This window comes from Pipra filicauda, unplaced genomic scaffold (genome assembly GCF_003945595.2).
Source record: "Pipra filicauda isolate LSUMZ 115617 unplaced genomic scaffold, ASM394559v2 scaffold417_size606805_pilon, whole genome shotgun sequence".
Taxonomy (NCBI): domain Eukaryota; kingdom Metazoa; phylum Chordata; class Aves; order Passeriformes; family Pipridae; genus Pipra; species Pipra filicauda.
Window position 1 is genome coordinate 65,719 of NW_024104551.1, and position 7,302 is coordinate 73,020.

Consider the following 7,302-nt stretch of genomic DNA (forward strand, 5'->3'; position numbering starts at 1 on the left):
TTCAAAATTTCATTTCACACGTAACTTTTTTCTACTAGTGAAATAAAATTTAAAGTTTAAAAATACCAAACTGAAAACCAAAACCTTATGTTTAAAAAACTTACATTTCAGCCATTCTAAAATTGTCCTTAATAGGGGGAACTTTTGACATTACCGTTTTCTGTGAAGAGTTTTGCTTATCACACTGGTAATTTATAATTAAAAACATCTGTTGAAAAATAGATGTGTGCTTCTACTAATGGTTGTGGTTCAAGTAGGTACGGTACTTAAACACTTTTGTTTCTGAACAGGTCTGTTCACATCATTTTCAAATGTTCAAAGACATTTCAACGTTAAAATTAACACTAATACTAATAACTTGCAAAATGGTCAGGTGTCTCCTAGTAGAATTATAGAATGGCTGGGGTTTGAGGGAGCCTTAAAGATCACCTGGTTCCAACCTTTTTGCTGTGGATAGGGTCACCTTCCACCAGACTAGATTGCTCGAAGTCCCATCCAGCCTTGCCTTGAATGCTTCCAGGGATGGGACATCCATAGCTTCTCTGGGCAACCTGTGCCAGTGACTCACCACCCTCATAGTAAAGAATTTCTTCCCAATATCTAATCTGTATCTACCCTCCTTCATCTTAAAGCCATTCTCCCTTGTCCTATCACTCCATGCCTTTTTAAAAAGTCCCTCTGCAGCTCTCTTGTAGCCCATTTAGGTACTGAAAGATCTCCCTGGAGCCTTCTCTTCTCCAGGCTGAACAACCCCAGCTCTCTCAGCCTGTATCCACAGCAGACAAGATCCTCTTCGTGGCCTCCTCTAGACTGTTTCCAACAGGTCAAGTCCTTTCTTGTGTTGAGGGCCCCAGACCTAGTTGTAGCACTCCAGGTGGTGTCTCATGAGAGCAGAGTAGAGGGGGAGAATCCCTCCCTTGACCTGCTGCCTACATCTCTTTTGTTGCAGCCCAGGATGCTGTTGGTTTTCTGGGCTGTGAGCGCACATTGCTGAATCACATCAAGCTCCTTGAGAGAAAAACAGGTAAATACCAGCAGATGTCTTTGAGACTCCTTCTAATAGAAAGTCCAGTGCTGAATCTAAAGAAAAAAATAGTGAAATGTTGTGATTGTATCCACGGAAGAAAGAGAGTATCTGTGATGATTTGCAGGTTGTGTAAGAGACCTTCTCTACCTCTTCATAGTGAATGAGGCTGCTGTAACTGGATCTAGGGTGCCTCTTTCTAATAATCATAAGCTTTTCTAAGAGTTCTCACCAATGATGTGCAGATTTTCTCCTGAATACATCATTATCACTTGACCATGAAGTAAATGTATGAATACAGTGCAGCGTTTTGCAGCTCTGAGCCTGTACTATGCCAGGACCTAAGCTTTGATCTCTTGAAATCTTTGACTCTTTATCCAGTAAGCCAGCTTGCTGAGCAGCCTTCATCAAACCCCAAACTGACACCCAAGATCTGGAACTATAAATAAAAACAAAAAAGGAAGATAGGATCTCATAGGGCAGGTACAGAAATTGGTAAAGTAGGAGTACAGCCTTGCTTATTGATGATATTGATAAAACTTCCATTATGGAACTTACTAATTACAGAGCAGATATAAATTCTTTTGTAAAAATCTGTTGCCGAAGCGTAAAGAGCAGCAAATGGGCCCTTGGTTTAGTCTATCAGACACTACAGTGGCAACCCCGGCACATTAAAAAGTTAATGGGATTTTAATAGGTCATAATCACACTAATAAAGTTTATAACCACTTTAGTAGCCAGAGTCATTTGACAAAAATATAACTTTTGGTCTTGGGGCTGCATTAGATTCAAAGTACAATTAATGTTTAACAGGGTAGAGCTCTGCTTTAATGGAGTTTAACAGCAAGAGACTCAGGGCCACCCCTTGTTAAACAGCAGATATAGTGAAGCTGGGGCTAAAAGATCCCACTGTTCAATATAGATATGCACAGAAAACTTCACCTCCAGGGAAAGGGAGAGGATTGAACAAATCCAGGATGCATCTCATTGTTCTGAAACATCATGGACCTCCTGGAGGTCACTTCAAAGACCTTCCCTGTCTGCAGTAGCCAAGCCAATTAATGCTGAAAATACCACATTGTTCTGTGTGCTTTCTTTTTGGCTGAATAGGGTAGAAAATGTTTCCATTGAAGGGCAATTTTTATTCCAAATCAGCTCAAATCAATATACTCACCTTAATCTGAAAGATCATTGAGGTGAACTTCATCAAATAGGAAACCTTCTGTGAGCCCATTTGGCACCGTAAGAACAGAGAACAATCTGGCCTAGAAAGGACTGGAGGGTGATATCTGTAAATAACATTAAACTTATTTTGATGGACAGTTAGAAAAGCAGTCAATAACATTACACTTTCCTTTGAGTGAGGTCATACTCCCCTTGCCACCAGCAGAAATGTTTATCCTTCAATAAAGTTGGCAAATCAAAGGTGGATTGGTCCCACATCACTGCACAAAGACACTGACAGCAATCCACCGTTTTCAGAAAGGTCTATATTTCATGAGGAAACATCAGGGGACTGAAGGCCTTTGAAAGGCAAAAGAGTTCCAGTCATTTGAACTTTAGTTTATCTGATAGAAATAGCTGTCAGATATATTCAGCTTCTCTTTCTTCCTTTCAGTGACTCTGAGGCAGGCCCTATTGAGATAAGCCAAAGAAAGAGGAATAAAGGGCAGATAGTCAGCATAAAGCAGTTGCATTGTGTAATGTGACAGAAAAGAAGAGTTGAAGAGCTCAGCTGGAAGTCTGTAGTTAATGTTTTAAATATTGTCCTATTGAGCCTAAGTGCTGGCCGAAGCAATTTCACGTTAATGACAATTCTGCTTTCCAGGCATTCTGCCTAAAAGGAAAAGCGTGCTGTTCATGCATTTAGCACTTCTCCAGAGAGAGCTGTGCCTCTGGAGGCCACAGGGAGTAGAGAGGAATGGCTTCCCAGTTCAAAGACAAAGGTTTTCCCAGTAACCCATGAGAGGTTCCTCCCCTTCTCAACAGATGTTGCATGATGATGAACAAAATGTTGAGAACAGATTATTCTGTTCTGTTTTACCTTAATAGCAAGCAGAATATGATAATGTGATAATATCTGTACATCTTGTAGAAGAGAATTGATTAAGACCTTTCTATTGCTTTAAAGGCACTCTATGAAAAATAACAGAAGAAAAAGCAAATAGGAAAATACATATTTACATTTGAAACTCTCAAATAGAGAGAAAGAAGCAGTAAAAGGAGGTGGGATCCTTCCTGACACTGTTCTGGTGGCGTTTTTGTTGCATTAGCACATGTGTTGTGGTTCCTCATATTTATTTGGGTTAAAAATATTAACATAGCAAACATATAATTTAAACTTAACTTTCAAGATCTAAAGCATTTTTAGATAAATGACTGAAGTCAATCTTTTGCTTTTCTAATCTTGATTTGAAAATTTCCTTTTGCCCTCCCAGGGTCAGCATTACATCTGCCTGATTGTAAAAAACCCTTATACAATTCCAGTAGGTTAGCCTTAAATCGTCCTTTTTCCAGTACTCTCATTTTCAATTGCAATAGGTGTTTTGAGATTTTGCTCTTTCCTCCACATGTATTTTTGAGTAACATTTAAATCTTGTTAATATTCACTTATTACTCTACTAGACACACTAAAAAACCATGTTTAACCAAAGTCCTTAGAAGTTCTTAACTTAAATATTGACCAACAGAAAAAGAAAGCACAATAATGAACCAATCCCAGCATATGCTTAAAAACTGAATGATAGCTAATAATATAGCTATCATTATTATAGCAAGGTATTTGCTTCTTGTCACCCCTCCCACTAGCAAAGGCTTGATCCTTTGAACTTTGTTAAAATCAGTGAATACTTGTTATTTCTTTTAAGAGGTGACAGTAGAGGCTAGAAAACAGCAATTACTTCACAACAGTATGCTAAGTTCATGCTACAAGTATTTGTAGATGATTTGCAGTAATGAAAATGGCTTTATTATATATATGCAATTGAATTGAATTGGAATTGAATGCTTGAAGCATCTGCTCTGAATACAACTTCAGGCATAAAGGTTAAGAGTTTTCTGACTACAGTCAAGGTGCCTGCATTTCATAGAATCAATGGGTTTTTTATACCCCTTACTAATTCACAGAAGCCTGGTCAATACTGTCAGTGAAGTTCTTAATGTGATTCAGTCCGTATTAATGTGAGCACCCACAGATCAGCTGGAGTTGCATTCACTCTGTTTATTAGCCCCCTATTAGGTGCAGTTGGACCTTGAGTGCTTTCTCAGACTAGATTTTGACATTGTCAACCTGTGGACTTTCACAAAATGCTTATCTAGCTTAAGAAATCAGGTTGTCAGACTCTTGGAAAGGTATAAGTGCACCATACCCACAGATAAATTCATGAAGTTCTTTATCTGGCACGTATGGGAAGTTCATTGACTTAGCTTAAGCTAAGCACACATGTAGCACCAGCTTATCACATATGTATTCATGGTACTGATGGTATATGGACATATTTTAACATGCATAAGTGTGTCCAGATTCATCTTTCAAAACAAAATGCCCACTTTAACAATTATCTAATTAAAAAAGCTATGACACTAAGAATATTATTCCTGTAATAACAGGTGAGCTTGTCTGGAAATACAGTATCAACAGCAGATGCCTAGTTCATGGCAACATTCCTCCTTACTATTTTAGCCTGGATTCCACCAATGATCAACTGGAAGAGAGATGAGGGATTTATTTTTTCTGATGTTTATTTTCAATCTTATCAAATTGATGCAAGTGTTTTGGAACAAAGACTATTCCTTCTTATTTGTTGATTCATTACCTTGCACAAGGGGAGTCTGGGCTGCTACAACAGGACTCTGATTTTGGTTGTGGCATAAAGATGATGCTTAAAACTACCACTAATTAAAAACAAAACAAAACAAACCAACAAAGTAAAAAGGATCAATATCCCTTCACTTAACAAAAGGAAATAAGAAGAGAACAAAGTCTTATGTTGCTCTGATGAGCTTTCTTTGGTGTATAGATATGTTTGTGGTGAAATGAACAAATTTTATGTAGGAAGACCAAGTTGCTTTACTCCAGATCTTGTCTATGAGATCTTTTGAAAAGCTGGAGAATAATAAAAATACTCTGCAAGACATGAATTTTTCCTTCTCCTGCCCTTTCATTTCATAGGGAACAGATGCAAGATCAGTTGGCAACATGACATCAGTCTGCACGCCTTGTTTTAAGAGAGTCTATTGTTCATAAAATGTTAGGAATGCAGTTGCACCACAGATGTGTGGAACTAAATTTGTTGTGACATCAGTTTAATGATAACACATGAAAGATTCAAAGGACTTCTGGTTGTGTTGCCTCATTATATGTGTGATTACATGCAAAACCACTAGTAAGACACAGAACCTGTGCAAATGACTCAGAGATGTTGGCTGCTGATTAAATCCACAGTGATTAAATAATATCATAATGAAACCAGGAAAAATCGTAAGGGCAATTATCTAGCATTCTCCAATCTCATGACATGTTTTGATGCTTGCTTCACTATTGTTTTGTTTTCTACATTTCTATAGAAATATTGTTTTCCTTTAGCAACAGAAGGGGGGTTAGGGAGAATCTCCATCTTATTGGATGTGGGGGAAAAATGACAAAGGAATAAGAAAAGGCTGAGGTACTTCATGCCACATTTGCCTCAGCCTTTAATAGTAAAAACAATTTTTACTACAACTGGGTATCCAACTGTCTGAGCTGGAAGACATTCTGCTGGGAGCAGAATGAAGCCCCCATAACCCAAAGGGAAATGATCACTGACCTGCTACACCCCCTATATACAGACAGTGTATGGAGCCAGATGGGATCCATCCCAGGGTACTGAGGGAGCAGCAGAAGTTCTCACCAAGCCATTTTCAATCATTTACTAGCAGTCCTGCCCAACTGGGGAGGTCCCAGTTGAGTGGAAGTTAGAAAATATGATACCCACCTACAGGAAGGGCAGGAAGGAGGCTCTGGGGAACTACAGGCCTGTCAGCTGGACCTTGGTGCCAGGGAAGGTCCTGGAACAGATCATCTTTGAGTGGCATCATGTTGGCATGTACGGGACAACCAGGTGACCAGATTCAGCCAGCACAATCTTATGAAAGGCAGGTCCTGCTTGACCAACTTCACCTCCTTCTGTGATAAGGTGACCCACTTAGCGGATGAGGAAAAAGCTGTCAATATTGTTGGAGACTTTAGTAAATACTCTGACAACATTTCCCACGGCATTCTCCTGGAGAAACTGGCATCCCATGTGGTGTGGACAGGTGCACTGTTCTCTGAGGGTGTTAGCCTGGAGAAAAGAAGGCTCAGGGGAGACCTTATTGCTCTCTGCAACTGTCTGAGAGGAGGTCGTAGCAAGGTACTGGTCAATCTCTTCTCCCAAGCAACAAGCAATAGGACAAGAGAAAATAACCTCAAGTTGCACCAGAGAAGGTTTAGATTGAATATTAGGAAAAAAGTCTTCACAGAAAGGGTTGTCAGGCATTGGAACAGACTACCCAGGGAAGTGGTGGCACCACCATCCCTGGATATGTTTGAAAGATGTATAAGTGTGGCATTTGGGGACATGATTTAGAGGTGGACTTGGCAGTGCTGGGTTAGAGGTTGGACTTGGTAATCTTTGAGGCATTTTCCAACAGAAGTTGAGGATTGGGCAAGCCACTGATCATGGATCATTAGAGAATTGTACAAAACACAGTGGGATTGTACCACTTCTGTTATTACTCTTTTAATGGCGAGAGGTTGTAGTTGGAGTCTGGATCATGCTTATAGTTGGTACCCTCTCTCTAACTCCTTTGCAAGTCAAATGGTACTTTGAACAGCAGCAGCAGATTATAGATTCATTCCTAAATTCCTGAACCACTACTGAAAGTCAATAGAGATAACATAATTTTATAAATACTGCATATATAGATGTGATATAGTTATACATACATATGTATATATTCATATCTATATTTAGATAGATATTAAATACATGAAGGGATCCTGAAGTCAGTAATTGTCTGAGCAAAAATTTGACGCCTACACCAGTTAACACAGAAAAGTTGTACAGTACAAATAATTTATATCCAAACGTGTCCATCTCTCATGGTTTTCCTGGATTATGACTGGTTGCCATGTTTCATGAGACTGAATTGCAACGTCTTTGTCATCCATCAAAGTCTTGGACCATGCAAAGAGAAGAGCTTTATAAAGGGTAGGCAAGTCAGTTGGGGTTTTTTTTGCCGTATTTTCAGACTCTTCT